The sequence below is a fragment of the Psammomys obesus genome, unplaced genomic scaffold, assembly GCF_907164565.1.
Source record: "Psammomys obesus unplaced genomic scaffold, mPsaObe1.curated_primary_1811, whole genome shotgun sequence".
Lineage (NCBI taxonomy): Eukaryota > Metazoa > Chordata > Mammalia > Rodentia > Muridae > Psammomys > Psammomys obesus.
This window is the reverse complement of record NW_026592890.1, coordinates 16,478,884-16,498,931: the sequence shown is the minus strand read 5'-3', so window position 1 is coordinate 16,498,931 and position 20,048 is coordinate 16,478,884. Positions and strand designations below refer to the sequence as shown.

The following is a 20,048-nucleotide window of genomic DNA, read 5'->3' as shown; positions in this document are numbered from 1 at the left end:
AGATATTGAACACTCAGCCCTAAATGAGATGTCTCCAACAATCCCTCCCCTCAGAGTTTAGGGAAACCCATGGAAGGGGAGGCAGAAAGAGTGTAAGAGCTAGAGGGGATGGAAGACACCAAGAAACCAAGGCCCGCTAGATCAACATGATCAAGATCATATGAACTCACAGAGTGAAGCAGCAAGCACAGGGCCTCCACAGGTCTATACCAGGTCCTCTGCATGTATATCATGGCCTCCAACTTAATGTTTTTATGTATTCCTGAGTATGTGAAAAAGTAGTCTAATTCTTGTGCCTCCTCTTGGGATTTTTTTCCTTTTGTTTATTTTGACCAATTCCAATGTGATAGGCATTTTATCTTATGCTTTATTTTATGATATTTTGTTTGATTTTATTAATATTAGCCCTTAGAAGTCTGTTTGTTTTCTAAAGGGAGACAGAAAAGGAATGGATCTGGATGGGAGAAGAGATGGAAAGGAACTGGGAGGAGTAAAGGTAGGGGAAACCATAATCAGAATATATTATGTAAGGGGAAAAATCTAGTTTAAAACAAAGGAAAAATTAATAAATAAAAATAAACAGTGGTGCCTGGTTCCACACACTTGTAATTCTAACTGTTTGGAGGCGGAGAGTTTCAGTGCATGAGAAACCTTGTCTCAAAGCAAGCCAGGCAGCACCTAAGTAATAACACTGAATATGGCCATATGGCCTTAACATACTTGCACACATGTGCGCATGCATCCACATACATGGAAACTTGCGTAGAAACACACCTACACAAACCACATAAAGAGCCAATGGGAAAGCTTCACAAAACTAACAAAAATTTAAGCCAGAGACTTTTTTAAGATAAATGCAAAGAAAACAACACCTAGAAGCACCATAGCAAAAACTATACAAAACAAACGAGCCAGATTTGATGGTTCACACCCATTGCACACATATTTCAGAGGCAGAGGAAGAAGGACCAAGAGTCCAAGGTCATCTTAAGCTACATAACAAGTTTGAGGAGAACTTGTTTTACATAGTTTACTTGGTTACATGAAACCCTGTCTTGAAGAAAACAAAACATATATATATATATATATTTATATATATATATATATATATATATATATAACAGTATTAACAGTAACAAAGTAAAAATCAACATAAAACTAAAAACTAACTTTTTAGCATAAAAGTAGAAGCCAAAACCACTAGGCAATATTAACATAGCTGCCAACTAAAGTTCTATACCCAGGACTAGCAAAATGGCTCAGCAGGTTAACAGTGCTTGCCGGGAGACCTGAGTCTGAGCCCTGGAATGGAAGGAGAAAAGTAACCCCACAAAGTTCTCATTCATACCCCACATGTACAGTACGGCACATTCATTTCCCCACCACATAGTAATAATAAACAAAACTGTAGAAAATTGAGTTTGAAGTGAGGTATCTTGTAAGGGTGGATAATCATGTGACTTCTAGAAACTATGAATTAACTAAACATAAATCTCAGTACCAGGTATGTGACAACTCCTTATGATGGTCAGGGAGGTCCCAGAGTCCCCCAAAATAATGCAGGCTCCTGCTATTGTTTTTATTGACCACCAGTTGCAAGATTACACAAATTAAACTGGAACTGAGCTGGAAACTTCATCCCTTCTGTCTTGCTTTAGTAGTGTTGGAAGGTAATATGAAGTCTGTTAGGGGAGAAAAGGAATCAATGCTCTTACCCAACTATGAACTCTAGGAGCTACAATACAAACATGCCAGGCAAGATGTGCCCACTTATGCCATAGTCAGATGTCTCTTATGGGGTTAGCCCTCTCTTATAGTTTTATTTTTGTCGCTGCGACAAAAGGCTCTGAATAACTTAGAAAAGAGTTTATTTGGCTTGTATGGCACAAACTATCATTGAGGTGAATTAAGGAGGAAGGCAGGATTTCAAGCATGAAACTGAAGCAGAAACCGTGGCTACTTGATGACTCATTCTAGTTCATGCTCACCAAGCATCCTCATATGACTCAGGACCACCTGCCCAGAGAATTGTTCCTCCTGCAGTGGAATAAGGAACCGTTACTAAAACACCTTTTGTATCCAGTCAAAAATTTACTCAAGAAATAAAAGAAAAACATGTTCAAGTAAATAAAATCAGAGGAAGGAAACTCCATTCCATTAAAACCATGGTATTTTCAAACAGAAGAATAACCAAAGCTAGAAGTACATTAACACTACAGATTAGTCCGATATAAATTAAAACTGACTATATTAAAATTATACCCTGTTATTAAATATGTTTCTGTGTTTGTGCAAAAAAAGGACTCTATAGTCCACCAGGGCAAATATAAGGTTCGTGTGCTTTGAAGGAAATGGCAAGTATTGTGGCATTAACTGACTCCTGATGACTTATTATACCTTTAAATTAAAGCATCTCTCAGCCCTCATCAGAGAAGCTTCTCTTTGAGATAGATGGGGATCAACACAGGGACAACAACTGACCCAGCCACTCATCTGCTGTGGGGTGGCACAGGCAAGGAGGTGATGAAACACCCCCTCAACACCTCCAACAGTTGAGAAAGCTACACACATGATCATGAGCTTGGAAGAGGTATCCATGTCCCTCACCAGCTGGATCACTCAGGAGAGTAGACCCTGGACTTCTCCTGGACAGCACAGCGGAGCTAGCCTCAGTGGTGGGGGTGCAGGCGAGCTGGTGAGATGGTAAGGGTGATGCCTTCCCCCAAGCCCCTCACCCCCTGTGATGGTTGAGAGAGCTGAGCCCAGGTTCATGAAGCAGAAGAGCTGGCCCTGCCCCTTGCTGACTAAAGCACTTGGGAGAGCAGGTCCCTGCACCTCACCTGAACGGCACAGTAGAGCTGGCCCTGGTGGGACAGGTGAGCTGGCTCTAAAGGTCTCAGATGTCACTCAGGCCTAGTTCCAGGGATCTGAGGTGGCCCACTCTAAAATCTATGTTGTTTGCAAATGGTTGGAACACGTGAAAAGGCCAGTCTTGCTGCTCCAAAGCTACAGCATCTCCATGATACAGGGCAACAAGAGGATAAGTAGGAGAAGCCTCAATGAGGATCCAATATTGATGATGTCACAGAAGCCAGAGGTCTCAAATCATGACAGTGACTCATTGTAATAAACATTTGCAAGTGAGTATGTGTGAACAGAAGGGTATGCTGTAGGACACACTGCGACATATTACTGCTTCCCACAATGAAATGTTTTCTGTGCTTTGTTTTGCTGTAGTTGTTGTTTGTTTGTGTGCTTTTTATTTTTGGGGGGTGGGGAGGCTGCAAGGGTGAAGGACAGATATGAGGGGAAGGGGAGATGAGCAAAACTGGGGGGCAAGATGTAAAATGAATCAATAAAAAGTAGGGGAGGGCGGGTGGGATTGGGAGGAGACGAGGGAGGGGGCTGTTGCTGGGAAACAAAATGAATAAATTGAAAGAAAGAAAAAAGAAAGAAAGAAAGAAAGAAAGAAAGAAAGAAAGAAAGAAAGAAAGAAAGAAAGAAAGGAAGGAAGGAAGGAAGGAAAGAAGGAAGGAAGAAAGAAAAGGAATAAAATAAACCAAAATTTGAAAAAAAAAAAAAAGAACATTCACTATCAAGCTAGTTTCATTCATAGAGATATGTGAATGAACAATGTCATATATTACATAAATGAACTCTAGGACAGAAATCACATGGCAAATTTAATAGATATAAAAAAGTCTTCCCACAAAACTTCACATTGCTTTTTGATAAAAGCCCGGCATAAAGCAGGAGTGGAAGGATAGATTTCAAAGGCTCCTTATAACAAATTTATAGCCAACACTGACAATAAATGAGAAGAAACCTAAAGCATTTCCACTAAAATTAGGAGCAATGCAAGTGCCCAGGTTCCACACATTTAATCAATATTGCACTGGAAGTCTTAGCTAGCACAGTAAGGAAAAATTAAGAAAATAAAATAAAATAAAAGTGAGACAAATAGGAAAGAAAAAGTCAAAGTTCCTTTATTTGGAGATGATATAATTTTATATATAAGAGACTTCAAGATTCCATCAGAAAATTCCTAGATCTGATAAACACAGTAGAAAAGTGTCAGTATATTAAAATACAATTAACACACAAAAATTAGTAGCCTTCCCATATACTAAAATTCAAATTATAACTACATTGAGATACCATCGCTCCCCAGTCAGAATGGCAGCCATTCAGAAAATAACAATCAGTGCTGACAAGAATTCAGGTAAAAAGGGAACCCACCTCATGCACTGCTGGTGGGAAAGCAAGCTAGTCAAACCACTACAGAAATCAGTATGAAGATCTCTCAAAAACCTGAAATTGAATCTGCTATGTGATCAATAAAACCCCTCCTGGGTATTCATGCAAAGACTTCAAGTATTGTGAAAAATTGGTTATTAATGTTTACTATTAAACCATATAATTATTCTGGTGGTTAGTACTTACCTCACTGTAAAACAATAAAGGACACAGATGCCTGTTGTATTTTTAATATGCCTTAGACCTGGGGCTGAGCAGATATAAACACCCTAAGCTACCTTGTTACCTCACAGTCCCGAATACCACACCATTTGTTTAATCGTTCCTATCTGGGCTACTTTCCATCTATAATTCCATAAATACTTGCTTATTCTTTTTATCTGAGCTGCTTTTCTCCAACTTCATTGATCCTCAGAGTAAATTCCTCCCAGCCATGTGGCTTTCTCCATGCTGACCCATGATGGTCCACTTTCTTCTTCTCCTTCGTACCTACCTCTTTCCTCCCCGTGACCTTTCTGTCCTCCAGGCCAGTGAACTTTGGTTCTGTCTACCTCATTTCTGCCATGCCCAGGTGTATAGGCATTTATTCAGCCAATCAGGGATAATTTGGAGGCAAGGATTACAAACACGATTTTGGGGATATGAAAGTCTGCTTGTAAAAGACTGCAAGCAGACCTCCAGGAGAAAAATAATTAACTATCAGATACAAAGCACCAGACCATACCATTTCACTCAAGTCAGCATTCCAGAGACACATTTGCATAACAGTGTTTTCCACAGTAACTCTCATAATAGATAAGTGGGGTAGCCAACCTAAGTATCTGTTAACCATAAAATGGCTAGCACAATCAAAATGGAATTGTTTTCACTTATACAACAGAACAGAGTTATGTTGTTTTCAGTAAAATGTATGCAATTGAGGTGATAATATTAATTGAGTTAAGTCAGCCTCAGAAAGACAAATGCAACACATTTTCCCTCATTTGTGGCTCCCACAGTTTATACATACACAAAAATAATGTATTTATATATAAAAAGTAGAAACTAACCTTCTTAAGGGAACTATAGAGGAGGGAGAGGAAAAAGTACACAGAGAAATATATTCAAAGTACATTTTATGCTTGTCTAAAAATGTTTTTATATAACCCAGTACCAGGTATGATGGATATAGGCTAATGGATTATTTTAATTCTTAATTTATTCTCACTTCTACAATAAATAGGTAAATATTGAACTTGTTTGCCACTACGAACAACTAGAAAGCTGGATAAATTCTATGCAACAACCATCTCCAGACATTGGAATAGAAGTAGGACAAGACTATAATCCTTGCCAAAATGAAAATAAATAAGGAAGGGTCTATTTTTGCCCCTAGGTTTTCATATGGGTCATTACTAAAGCTGTAAGGATTTGCTTAAATCCTTCCTGAGGTAAAAGCTTAACCTTTCCTATAGTGGAGGCCTCACTGAGTTGAGGGGCTACAAATCAGAGGAGACTGAGATGGCCAAATTTATACAACAAAATAAACAAAGATGTAGATCCAGAAACCTTTGGAGGGACCCTTGAGAGTACTGCTAAACACACTCTCTGTGAACACGGGAAAAACCCTCTGAAATCAGCCAAAGTCTGTTAACAGTCAGCTGGAGCACAGACCAAAGACCATGCAATGGGAGACAACGCCCTTCTTGCTGGTCAGTGTGTGGTTGCAGTGAAGGCCATAAGTGTCATCCATCAGCTCTGAGGCCAAGCATGCCCTAGAAACAGTGCTGCTCTAAATATACTCTCTGCAAAAAAAGATAAAAAAGGAAAACTAAAGAAAATGAAAAAAGAAAAAAAAAAAAACCTGGAAAGACCCAAGCTGATCCACAAAAGAAAAACACAAGAGAAGGTGCTAATCTTGCTCTTACAGCCTAACCAACATCAAAGCTCTCTGCAGGGCAGGCAGGGTAGGCCTGTGTACTGCTCTTGTCCTATAACACAGAATGAGACCAATACTATAGCAATTGAACACAAGCTACATGCATGACTTAAAATTGCCCAATGACCACATTAAAAAACAAAACAGGGGTTTCGGCAGCGTTAACACAGCATTAGCGGAATGGTGGTTTCTCAGCTCTTTTGAACTTGTTTTGCCTGGTGCTGTTCCCAGCTCCATGGAGTCACTACATTGCCAATTGTTTCCTGGTCTCTCCATCAACATTTGACGTAGTAACAGCATAATTCACAGTGCCAATATAAGCGCAGAGAACTTGGAGAAGTCCTGTGTTTTAGTGGAATGGACAGAAGGAGGTACCACAAGTAGAAAAGAGATTGATATTGATGATGTGGCTGCAATAAGCCCCAAACTCTTATAGCTTCTTCCCTTACACCTGAAAGACAATCTGCCACTGTGGGAGAATGTACCTGTCCTGAAGCTAAAATGCACAGCAGTAAACTCCAAAAGTCCAGCTCCAAAAGAAGGTCTTCAAAGCCGCTCCATTTGCATGTCCACTGTCTAGAAGGTTCAAATTGCTACTCAGGAGAATGAAATGGAGGTGGTGCTGCCTGTGCCGACAAACTCTCCCCTAAGCAGTTTTCTGTTCCCAGTGGCCACCCCAGGCCCTCCTGCTCCGCAGTAACAGGGTTAACATTGTCAGTGGTCAGCAAGGAGGCAGAAGAGCAAGTCCATCTAACCCAAAGCACATCTTCTGCAAATCCTGGGAATTCAGTTCAGAGGAAAGCAAGTATTGTGAAGGAAATAGAAAAAATGAAGAACAAACAGGAAAAAAGGAGGGACCAGAACTCTGAAATAAGAATAAAGTGAACTCAATAATGTGATAGCAGTTTTCCAAACTGAGAATCTGTCCAGATGATTAAAGAATTTTGGATTACTATGAAACGCCACTCAGGTACTGGGACTGACCCTAAGAGCACAGGTTAGGAAGCATCCACTGAACAAACAGGAACTGGCCAAGAAAGAAACTGACGTGATTTCTGTTCCCAGCAAGTTAAAACAAACAAACAAACAAAAAACCTGGACTTATCAAAGTACCTGGAGAACCAGGCCTTCTGCTTCAACTTCACCTTTGATGAAACGACTTCCAATGAAGACGTCTGCAGGTTTACAACAAGGCCACTTGTAGGCTTATATTTTTTAATAATCAACTCTATTTAGGGTTCGTAAACAATTTTACCTTCCTTCCAATAAACGCAAGGGAGGTAAGGGAGGTAAGGGAGAAAGTAGGTTGTTAGGAAAAGGGGGTGGTGGACCTTTATAGACATCATTGGAGCAAACAACTCCTTATTGTCCAGATACCAGCAGTCTAGTGAAAGAGTGAACAGCAAACAGCAACACAAATCGACAGCAGTGGCATGATTCAACAGAAATAGCAAGACTCTACCATATCTCCACAAGTCAGTGAAAGCAGCAAGACTCAGCCAGGGTGTCAGGAGAAGTTCTCTGGAGAGATTCTCTCTGTGAAGTGAAGTGTAGAAAAATGAAGATCAGCGATACAATGTTAACAATTGCAAAGCATAGCAATAGGAAAGTATTGTCTCACCATCGGTGGGCTTCTGTTTATCTCTTCTCAGAGTCCACATAAAGATGTTTTTCAGATAGATTTCCAGAGTGGTTGTACCAGTTTACATTCCCACCAGCAGTGGAGGAGGGTTCCCCTTTCTCCACAACCTCTCCAGCATGTGTTGTCCCTTGAGTTTTTCATTTTGGCCATTCTGATGGGTGTAAGGTGATATCTCAGGGTCGTTTTGATTTGCATTTCCCTGATGGCTAATGAGGATGAGCATTTCTTTAAGTGTTTCTCTGCCATTCGATATTCCTCTGTCGAGAATTCTCTGTTTAGCTCTGTTCCCCATTTTTTAATTGGATTACTTGGTTTGCTGCTTTTCAGCTTCTTTAGTTCTTTGTATATACTCGATATTAGTCCTCTGTCAGATAAAGGGTTAGTGAAGATTCTTTCCCAATCTGTAGGCAGGCGTTTTGTTTTGATGACAGTGTCCTTTGCTTTACAGAAGCTGTTCAGTTTCATGAGTTCCCATTTATTGATTGTTGCTCTTAGAGCCTGTGCTGTTGGTGTTCTGTTCAGGAAGTTGTCTCCTGGAAATCTATCTGGCGCTTTCTAAGACAATTAGGAATAGTGCTTCCTCATGACCCAGCTATACCACTGCTAGGTATATACCCAAAGTTTGCTCAAGTACACAAAAGGGATATTTGCTCAACCATGTTTATAGCAGCTTTATTGGTAATAGCCAGAACCTGGAAACAACCCAGATGTCCATCAACGGAGGAATGGGTACAGAAATTGTGGTATTTTTACACAATGGAATACTACTCAGCAATCAAAAAGGAGGAAATCATGAAATTTGCAGACAAATGGTGGGATCTAGAAAAGATCATCTTGAGTGAAATATCCCAGAAGGAGAAAGACAAACAAGGTATATACTCACTTATATAGACCTATAAGATATAATAAACATAATGAAATCTATACACCTAAAAAAGATAATCAAGAGAGCGGACATGGGGTAAGATTATCAATCCTCGTTTTGAAAGACAGATGGGATACACATTGAACATTGACAGGAGTCTACTGAGCGCATTTGAAAGACTCTAACTAGCGGTGTTTTCAAAGCAAAGACTCATGACCAAACCTTTGGCAGGGTTCAGGGAATCATAAGAAAGAAGGGGAGTTAGACTGATGAGGAAAGGATAGGAGCTCCATAAGGACCAAAGATATCTGGGCACAGGGTCTTTTCTGAGACTGACATGCAACCAAGGACCATGTATGAATGTAACCTAGAACCTCTGCTCAGATGTAGCCTGTGGTAGCTCAGTAACCAAATGGTTTCCCATAGTGAGGGGAACAAGGACTATTTCTAACAGGAACTCAATGACTGGCTCTTTGGCCTCCCCACCCCCCAAGGGAGGAGCAGTCCTGTTAGGCCACAGAGGAGAGCGTTGCAGCCAGTCCTGAGGATACCTGATAAAACAGGATCAGATGAATGGGGAGGAGGTCCCCCCTATTTTCAGCTGGCATAAACCACACCCCTCTCATGAGACAACTTCTAACAAAACATCAAGTGCTCTCTCATGAGTCTGTTAGCTAACACACTCCCATATTCCGTACTTGGAAAAAACAAAACAAAACAAAACATATTCACTTGGATACTGAGCTACCTTGGGCTATGTCTGAGCAGAGGTTCTAGGTTATATCCATACATGGTCCTTGGTTAGAGAAACAGTCTCATATAAGACCCCTGTGTCCAGATATATTTGGTCCTTGTGGAGCTCCTATCCTTTCCAGGTCATATTAACTTCCCCTTCTTTCATATGATTCTCTGCACTCTGCCGAAGGTGGGTACCCTAGTAAGGGGAACAGGGACTATTTCTGACATGAACTCAATGGCGGGCTCTTTGACCTCCCCACCCCTGCAAGAGAGAGAAGCAGCCCTGCTAGGCCACAGAGGAGGACTTTGTAGCCGGTCTTGAAGATACCTGATAAAACAGAAAGGGAGGAGGTCCTCCCCTATCAGTGGACTTGGAAAAGGGCAGGGAGGTGATGAGGGAGGGAGGGTGGGATTGGGAGAGAATGAGGAAGGGGAATACATCTGGGATACAAAGTTATAAAAATGTAACTAATAATAAAAATAAATAAAAATGAAAAAGAAAAAAAACCACATTCACATGACTTCAAAGAAACCAGAAACTTCCACTTCAGGTTTTTGAAGAGAGAAAGGCAATATGCTTTGCCTAAGGACAGAAAGGTACACACACACATAAACAATGGGTAGAGACTTGTCCGGTAAAAGTCAGAAAGCATCTAAAAGGGCTCTACACAGTGGCTTCCCAGGATGACTTCCTTCTGAAGACTCAACCTTGCTACCAGAACTTAAACTAGGAGGTTTATGTGACCTTCCTCAAGATCTACAATGAGAAGGTGTTTGATCTGCCAACCAAAAGGCTAGGTTATGTGTGCTAGAAGACAGCAAGCAACATGTTTAAGTTGTGAGACTGCAGAAGTACCTGGCTAACTGTGCTGATGATGTCATCAAGATGATCATCATAGGCAACTCCTGCAGGACTTCTGGACAAATGTTTGCAAACTCCAATTCCTCCTGCTCCCATGTGTCCTTCCATATTCGTCCTCAAGCTAAACGAAGGTTACATGGCAAACTCTCTTTGGAAGATCTGGCAGGGAATGAACGAAGGGCTGACACTCCCAGTGCTCACCAGCAGACTCATATGGAGAAATTAGCAAGCCTCTCCTGGCTCTGAAGGAGTGTCGATCAGGGTGCTGGGAAAGGACAAGGCTCATACCCCATTCTGTGAGAGCAAGCTGATACAGGTGCTGAGGGACTCCTTCATTGGAGAGAGCTCAAGGGCATGCATGATCACCATGATCTCACCAGACAGAAGGTCCTATGAATGTACCTTAAGCACACTGAGATATGCAAACAGAATTAAGGAGCTGAGCCCACATAAAGGGGCCAAGTGGAGAGCAGCCAATTCAACTGAAAAGAAAAAAAAACACAGAAGAGATGGAAGCCAGCTGTAACTGGACCTTGCTGGCAGGCAATTTCTCCAAGCAAGAGAAGAAGCTGTCTTCCCAGATGTCCAGCTTTAATGAAGTCATGACTCAGATCAGGGAGCTGGAAGCTACAAAAGAGCTCAGAGAGATCATACAGCAAGAACCAGGCTAAGCTCTCTGCAATGACTGTTCAGCTAGACTAAGACTTGGAGACCTTTGTAAACAAAGCAGAATTTGTGCTGGCACATCAGGCTAGGCACTTCTCAGCCCTTCAAGAAGTCATCGAGGCAAGAAGAGGGACACTTCCTCTTTCTCAGTTTGGAGCAGGAGGAAGGAACAAAAGTGGCCATGCTTTGCCTTGGCCTCCCTATCGGAGGGGAGTGCTGTTTGGGTAGTTTTCTGGTTCAGCTTCCTACCCCTCTGAAACAGCGACTGGTAGAGAACCTGCATGGTCCAGGCTCTGGGAGAGAAGGAGTCCTTGTCCAGCTCCCACTGCCTCTGGCCTGTGGTGTAACCACTGATCCCACGCTTGTGTTTTATAAATTTCAGAAAGAAAAAAAGTTTTGACACCTCTTCATTTTAATTTTTGAAGCCCAAGAAAATCTTTCCTGTTTTATGTCTTTGTATATTGTACCTAACAATAAAGAAAGAAAAAAAATACAGGTTAATTTAATTTATCTTATTTAATTTAATATGTTCAAAATATTTCATTATGTAAGTGATTAAAGTTATTGTGAAAATATTTTACATTTGTCCTATAATATATCTGATATGTAATAGTTATGGTTAGACTATGTATGTTAAGAACTGCAGAACTATATACAGACAGTGGCTACCATTCTAAGCAGCATAGATTTAAAGCTGAGAAGTCTGGGTATGGGAGTAGCATCTATGTGTATAGTTCTCTACGAAAGAGAGGACCTAGAGGCTTTGAGTTTATAGGAGACTGCGGCTGCTCCAGTTGCAGATAAAAACTTCACCATAAGAAACTGAGTTTGAGTGTAGCACCATAAGGTTTTCCAGATCTATTTTGGGGCAATCCTGTTTGCCATATCATAGAAAAGTACTGTTAGTATCTAAAGTATTTAATTAATGTTTCTGTCTTTTCCAAGAGCTTACTTAGACTGTGAGATAAGTAGAAACTAGGCACTGCAGAAATTTTCAATACTTCATAGTTACTGACCTACAAATGTCATTAATGGCAATCATATAATACTGATAAGGATAATTTCCACTCCAGGTAAATCACGCTTAGTATAGGCATGCTTATATTAAACTATTTGGGGAAGCACAAACAGTGAGTGTCCCCTATCAGTGTGGAAATCTTCTAAACCATGGCACTTACTTCTACATGCCTGTAGAACACCATCCCACTTATTTAAGACTATAAATGTTTATATTATTCAATGCTCAACAGATACTTACTAAACAAGACTCAATTTGTCTTGTAATTTTGAAAATTATGTTTTTAATTTCCAGACCAATGATCATTCATCATTAGATAGGTCTTTTCATAAAAGAATGCCACTAAAATATCTAGTGGCATTTTATAGCTATGACAAACTAGTTACTAGACAATCAACAATCACACTAAAACAACTAAAAATGATTGGAAAATACAAAATAATGATTATTTGAGAGGTACTGGAGAACCTTAAATCAGCCATGACTGGAAAATCCAAGAGGCTAATTTTACTACAGCAAAATTTACTGGAGAGTGAGTACAACAGTCTGAGATCAGGATTTTTTCTTTCCTTTCTTTTTCTTTTCTTTTCTCTATCTGAGCTATCTTCCAAGTTGTGAGAATTTTAGGGGAAATAAATAAAAGGTCATGTAGTAAGTGGAACATAACTAGGAGGAATTCTCAGTGGTTTCTCAAGAACTAGATTTGAATTCAGGCTTTGAAAGGAATCAAGGCCTCAAGAAACTAAAAACATGGAGAAATGAGCCCAGGCAAACACTCTGTTCCACCCTTAAGAAATATACTAAATCTTCATTTAGATAAGATGCTAAAAAGCCAAGAAGAAACACTCGCAGAGAAAAGCAAAAGATGAACATAGGCAGAACCAACCTCAAAAATAACAAGTTCCTTCCTCAATAAAGAACTACAGAAACATATCCAAGCCCACAACTCTACCAGAACACTCCTGCTCCACAGCAGGCCACAACAGTACCCAGAACCATAGATAATCCCCTCCCCAACTCCCATGCACAACCAACAATCCCACACTGCCTACCCAGCCTACCCACAACCACCTTCCTCCCCTGTCCCCATATCCCAGGACCACCAGAGGCCACTGCAACAGTGGAAGCCCATTGTCCAACTGTCTAACATAACTCTAGAGGACCCCTGACTGGACCAGAGGGTATGCCAGAACCAGAACTCCAGTCCCAAACTAGGGCTGAAATTGCCTGCTCAACAAGAGGCCACTTCAGCCATCAGACGTTCAGGCCCTGACTCTGGAGGAGACAATTTACTCAACCAGAAGCCACTCCAGCTAGCAGGCCAGAGAAAAAACAGTAACCAAGGGAGTGAGAGTGGAGAGAAACACCCAACAAAAAGACTCAGAAATCAGCAAGTAGATTTATAATTACCCCAAACCCAGGCCTAATGACTAGAATAAGAATACAATCAATAATAGCCAAGGCAATATATCGCCTCTACAGCCCAGCTATTCTGCTACAGCAAGCCCTGAGTATTCCAATATAGCTGAAGTACAAGAAAATATTAAAACCCTTTATGAAGATGATAGAGGTCCTTGAAGGGAAAATAAATAAATCCCTTTTTTAAAGACAAGAAAAAATAAACTAACAGTTGAAGGAAACATATAAAACTGTTCAAGATGTGAAAATGGAAATAAAGGCAGTAATGAAAACATAAACTGAGAGAATTCTTGATATGAAAAATCTAGGTAACCAAAATGGAACTACAAACACAAGCATCACCAAAAGAATACAAGAGATAGAAGACAAATCTCAGGCACTGAAGATTTGTAAAAAGAAACAGATACACTGGTCATAGATAATGTTAAATCTAAAAATGTTTGTAACTCAAAACATCCAAGATATCAGGGACACTGTAAAAAGACCATACATAAAAATAACAGGAATAGAAGAAAGAGAAGTCTCCCAGCTCAAAGGACCAGAAAATATTTCTAACAAAATCATAGAAGAAAATTTTCCTAACCTAAAGAAGAACATGACTATAAATATATAAGTAGCTTCCAAACGCCAAAGATATTAGACCAGAAGAGAAAATTTCTTTGCCACATAATAATCAAAATATTATACATACAGAAGAAAGAACTAATATTAAAAGCTGCAAGAAGAAATGGTCAAGTAACATATAAATGCAGACCTATTAAAATTACACCTGACTTCTCATTTGAGACTCTGAAAGCCACAAGTTCCTGAAAAGATGTCCTGTGTACTCTAAAAGACTACAAATGCCAACCCAAACTATTATACCCAGCAAAATTTTCAAACACCATAGATGGAGCAAACAAGTTATTTCATGATGGAGTCAAATTTAAACATTACCTATCCACAAATCCAACCCTGCAAAGGGTACTAGAAGAAAAATCCCAACACAAGGCAGTTAACTATATCCAAGTAAACACAGAAAATAAATAATCTTATACTAACAAAAGAAGGGAAATACACACACACCCAACAACAATAACAAAAAATAAAACAGGCACTAACAATCATTGTCATTGATATCTCTCAACATCAGTGGACTCAGTTGCCCAATAAAAAGACACAGACTAAGAGAATGGATGCAAGAACAGGATCCATTTTTCTGCTGCATACAAGAAACACACCTCAACACCAAACATAAATATTACATCATAGTTAAGAGCTGGAAAAAGATTTTATAAACAAATAGACCTAAGAAAAATGGTGTAGCCATTCTAATATGTAACAAAATAGACTTCAAACCAAAATTAGTCAAAAGAGATAGGGAAGGTAACTTTATACTCATCAAAGAAAAAGTCCACCAAAATGATCTTTTAATTCTTAATACCATCCCTGATTTCAATGCTACAGTAATAAAAACTCAGGATGATGAATGGAATTGAATCAAAGACCTAGATATAAATCCACATAACTATAAACACCTGATTTTTGATTAAAAAAAGCCAGAAACATACAATGGAAAAAAGAAAGCATCTTCAGCAAATGGAGCTGATCTAACTAGATGTCTGAATGTAGAAAAATGTAAAAAGACTTGCATTTATCACTCTGCAAAAAGCTCAAGTCCAAAACTCTCAAGTGTACTAAAGATAAACTGAATCTGATAGAAGAAAAAGTAGCAAATAGCCTTGAAAAAACATCTTGACACAGGAAACAACTTCCTGAACAGAAAACCAAGTTAAGGCACAAAGATCAACAATTAGTAAATGAACTAAAAAGTGTCTCTAAAACAAAGGACAACATCAATAGAGCAAAAGAGCAGCCTACAGAACAAGAAAAGACTTTCATCAACATCACATCTGAGAAAGGGCTAATAGCCAAAATATATAAGGAACTCAAGAAAGTAGATATCAAGAAAACAAATAAGCCAACTTAAAAATGAAGTATGGAATTCTCAATAGAGGAAGCCAAAATGGATAAGAAACACGTCAAGAAATGTTAGCATCATTAGCCATCAGGGAAATGCAAACCAAAACTGCTTTGAGATTACATCTTACAACTGTCAGAATAGCTAAGGTCAATAACACAAGTGACGGCTCATACTGACAAGGATGTGGAACAAGAGTAAGGCTCCTCCATTGCTGGTGAGAGTGCAAACTCGTACAACCATTATGGAAATCAATATAGCAGTTTCGCAGAATATTGAGGATGGATCTACCTCAAGATCCTACCAAGCCACTGTTGGACATATCACTAAAAGAAGGTCCACTGTACCACAAGGACACTGGCTCATTTTTTTCATTGTGGCTTTATTCATTATAGCCAGAAACTGGAAATAACTTAGATGTCCCTTAGCTGAAGAATGGATAATGAAAATGTGCTATATTTACACAATGGAATACTACTCAGCTATGAAAATCAAGGAAATCATAAAATTTGCAGGCAAATAGATGGAACTAGAAAAGATCTTCCTTTGTGAGTAACCCAGACCCAGAAAGACACACATGTTATATACTCAATTATAAGTGAATATTAGCCATATAGATGGGATAATCATACTACAATTCACAGAGCCAAAGAAGCTAAGTAACAAGGAGGACCCAAGGGAGGATGTTCCAATCTCACTTCAAAGGGGACATAAAATAGTCAGTGGATAAGACAGGGAAATGGGGGGGGGGATTAGATGTAGAGTGAGTGGGGTTAGGAGGCCTGAGGACTTGCAGAGAGAGGAGAAACCGTGGGTGGGAGAATCACTTACACAAGTAGGAGACCTGCAACAGGGTGGAATCCTGGGAGTATTGCGGGGTGACTTTAGCTGAGACCCCTGGTGGCAGAGGTCATGAAGACTGGAGAGGACCCCCTTCTAACCAGATAGGATTCCTAGTAGAGGAAGGGGAAGACCAACCCACCTAAAAAAAAACCTTCCATGCATAATTTACCCTGCCTACAGGAAGCGCAGAGATAAAGATAGGGCAGAGATGGAGGGAATATGCAACCAATGCCTGGCCCATCTTGAGACCCGCTCCATGGGAGAAAGCCAACCCCTGACACTATTGATAATGCTCTACTGTGTTTGCAGAAGGGAGCCTATCCTCTAAGAGGCTCTGTCCAGCAAGGGATAGAAACGGAAACTGAGATTCACAGACAAACATTTGAAGGAGCATAGGAAACCTTGTTGAAGAGTAGAGTCAAGGATAGAATGAACTAGAGGGGAAAGGAGCTCCACAGAAGACCAATAATCCCTAACTAACCTGGGCACAGAAGGGCTTGCAGAGACTGATGCACCAACCAAGGACCATGCATGGACTAGACCCTGGCCCTCTACACATATGTATTCCTTGTGGTACCCCCATAAATGGGATCAGGGGCTGTTTCTGACATGGTCTCTGTTGCATGCTTTTCAATCAGTTGGGGCTGGCAGGGCTGCCATGCCAGGACAGTGTGAAGTATATACACTGTCCTGATGAGATGGAATGTGCTGGGGTGTGTTTGTGGATGCCCCCCTTTTCTGAGGAGCAGGAGAGAGGATATGGAGATGACTGAGTTGAGGGTAGGAACTGGGAGGAAGGGAGGGAGGAAGGCTACGATTGAGATGTTAAAAAAAAAAAGAGAGAGATCATGAAATTTCCCAGCAAATGAATGGAACTGGAAAAAGAAAAACAACATCATGAGCAAGGCAACCCAGACCAAGAAAGACAAGCATGACATATACTTACTTATAAGTGGATGACAGCCATTAAGTAAAGGATAATCATGCTACAATCCACGGTCCCAGAGAGGATAAGTATCAAGAAGAGCTCTCCTGGTAAGGGGAAAATAGATATATCGATGGACTGAGGGTGGGTGGAGATGAGAACAAGAGGAATAGATCAGGGAGGGATAGGCAGAGGAAGAGAGTATAAGGAGAAACAATTGGAACTGGGAAGTATTTGAGGAGCAATGTGGCACCCTAGTGCATCGAAAACTTCCTGGAACCTATGAAGTGACCCCAGGGAGTACTCCTGGTAATGGAGGATATAGAATCTGGACCAGCCATCTTTGGTAAACAGGCAAGGCATCCAGTGGTGGATCTGGAACACCATCCTAGACACAAAACCTTCAACCCACAGCCTGTCCTTCCCTGGGGATGTGCCGGGAAGGTGCTGTGGGAGTGACCAACCAATGACTGGTTACCTGGAGGCCCAAGCCAGAAGAAGAGCCCATGCCTAACACTGCCTTGATGGACAGGAACTGGAAGCTGGATGGCACAGAGACCAGGGCCTAGCCCAATTGTCATCAGAGAGGCTCCCACTGACAGACGATAGGAGAAGACACATAGCTTCATACCCAAACATTAGGTAGAGCTCTCTGGGAACGCCATGGGAAAGAGGAAGGAAGGATTGTAGGAACCAAAGGGGCCAAGGACACCACAAGAACAAGGGTCAAAGAATCAATTAAGAAGGGCTCCTAGGGACTCACAGAAACTAAAGCGACAATCAAATAGCTTCCATGGATCTGGGCTAGGTCCTCTGCAAATATGCTGTGGTTGTTTAGCTTGGGTTTTTTTGTTTTGTTTTGTTTTGTTTTGTTTTGTTTTGTTTTGTTTTGTTCTGTGGGGGCGCTGCTAAGAGTGGGGATGGGGGTATATCTAACTATTTTACCTGCTATTGGGGCTCTTTTCCTCCTGCTGGGTTGCCTAGTCCAGTCCTGATATGAAGGTTTATGCCTAGTCTTATTGTAGCTGTGTTTAGTTGATATCCCTGGAAGGCCTATTATTTTCTGTAGGAAAAAGGAGGAGCAGCAGACGTGGGGAGAAGGGACATGGAGGGGACTTGGAGGAGTAGATGGAGGAGATGTTGTGGTCAGGATGAGAAAAGAATAAGTAAACAAACAACAACAGGTCTGAGTACCATTGCATGGAGGGGGACTCAAATCAAATACCAAGAAGTTGGAATTGCTATAAATTTGTGCCACTATAGAGTCAGTGGACATCTTTTATACTTGGGTGATACTGATGATTACTTTTATCCTCTAGTAGTGCAGAAGCACCTTCTAGAACTATGAATGCCAACCAATGCTGCTGAAGCCTCCAGCTGGATACCAGCTAGATTTATTCATATTTAAGCCATATTTTAAGTATGTGGTGTCATCAATAATAGGGTCATACTGTCAAGTTGTAGAGGGTAGCCCATAGCGTTGGAAATAAATTATAGTGTTTGGGAGGTCAATTGGACCCCTTTACCTAACAATTAAGAAAGAAGCAACCCATTTCTAGAACTAAGGGTTTTGTTTGCTAGTGTGTGATGTCTACCACGGGTATTATCTCCCACATTATATGGTGACTTCATTTTAAATCGTTTTATATGTGTACTTAATTTAGAAAGCTCCCACAGTAGTAGTAGGTTTCCATATGGCTTTCTAAAAGGCCTTTACTGTTAGCTATCCCTCCCCGTAATTCCTCCTCTATGCTTTACTCCCACACACCAGACCCACCAATCCTCCTTCTGATTTTCATTTTATTATACTAGATTTTATATCACCTTGCTAAGAAAATTTCATTTTATTCCCTTTTTAGCTATCTAACCTCTGTGGGTATTCTAAAGTGTGAGGTTTTGAAAAAAAAAATGGCCCCTATAGCCTCACAGGAAGTGGCACAATTAGGAGGTGTAACCTTGTTGGAGTATGAGTTGCCTTTTTGGAGCAATTATGCCACTTGGGGTGGGCTTTGAGGTTCTGAGTGCTCAAGTCAGGCCAGTGTCTCTCCCACTTCCTGATGTCTGCTGATCCAGATGTGGAACTCTCAGCTACCTCTCCAGCACCATGTCTGCCTACATGCTGGCATGCTTCTTGCCATGATGACAATGGACTAAAACTCTGAACTCTAACTCAGCCCCAGTTAAATACTTTCCTTTATAAGAGTTGCTGTGGTCATGGTGTCTCTTTACAGCAAGAGAAATCCCAACTAAGACAAAAGTTGGTACCAGTACATGGGGTATTGCTTCGGTAGGCCAGGCCAAACTTTTATTTGGAGGAATATAGAACACTTTGGGCCTTTAGACTAGGAAAGCAACTGGACACTTTCAGATGGCCATAAGTAGAGGCATGGAAGACAGTGGTGCTGGTGGTGATTTGAACTGTGGGGGTCTGCCTCAAGAGGGTTTAGAGGAGAATACGATTATGTGACCTAGAAAGCATTCTTGTGGTATTTTGGTGAAGAGCATGGCTGGTTTTTGCCCTTGTCTAAAAAAGCCTGCCCGAGGCTAAGTTGAAGAGTGATGGATTAACAGATTTGGCAGAGGACATTTCAAAACACCCTCTGACTCTGCCATGTAGTTATTCATGACCAGTCTTATGCAGATCTATCATGAAAAGGAGCAAGCTGAGTAAGAAAAAGTACAAAATGTACAGTTTAAAGAGAAAAGGGGTACTGATACATTTAATGGAGCTAAATCCTGTGTTCTAGGGGATAAAGGTGATTAAAGAAAAGCCTGATGTTAGATAGAATCAAAGGAGTAGTGTCCTCAAGGCAAGACCCACCCATGTAAACTTCCAACTTGTGAACCAGAATTATAGAAAAGCATAGAGCAAGGCATAGTGGCATGTGCCTTTAATTCCAGCACTGGAGAGTCAGGGGCATGCAGAATTCAGAGT

General features: G+C 40.7%; 1 pseudogene; it reads left to right on the top strand.

The window, feature by feature from the left end:
- The first annotated feature begins 6,410 nt into the window (after nt 1-6,410).
- Nucleotides 6,411-11,176, top strand: LOC129683253 (kinesin-like protein KIF2C; annotated as a pseudogene).
- The last annotated feature ends 8,872 nt before the right edge of the window (nt 11,177-20,048 follow it).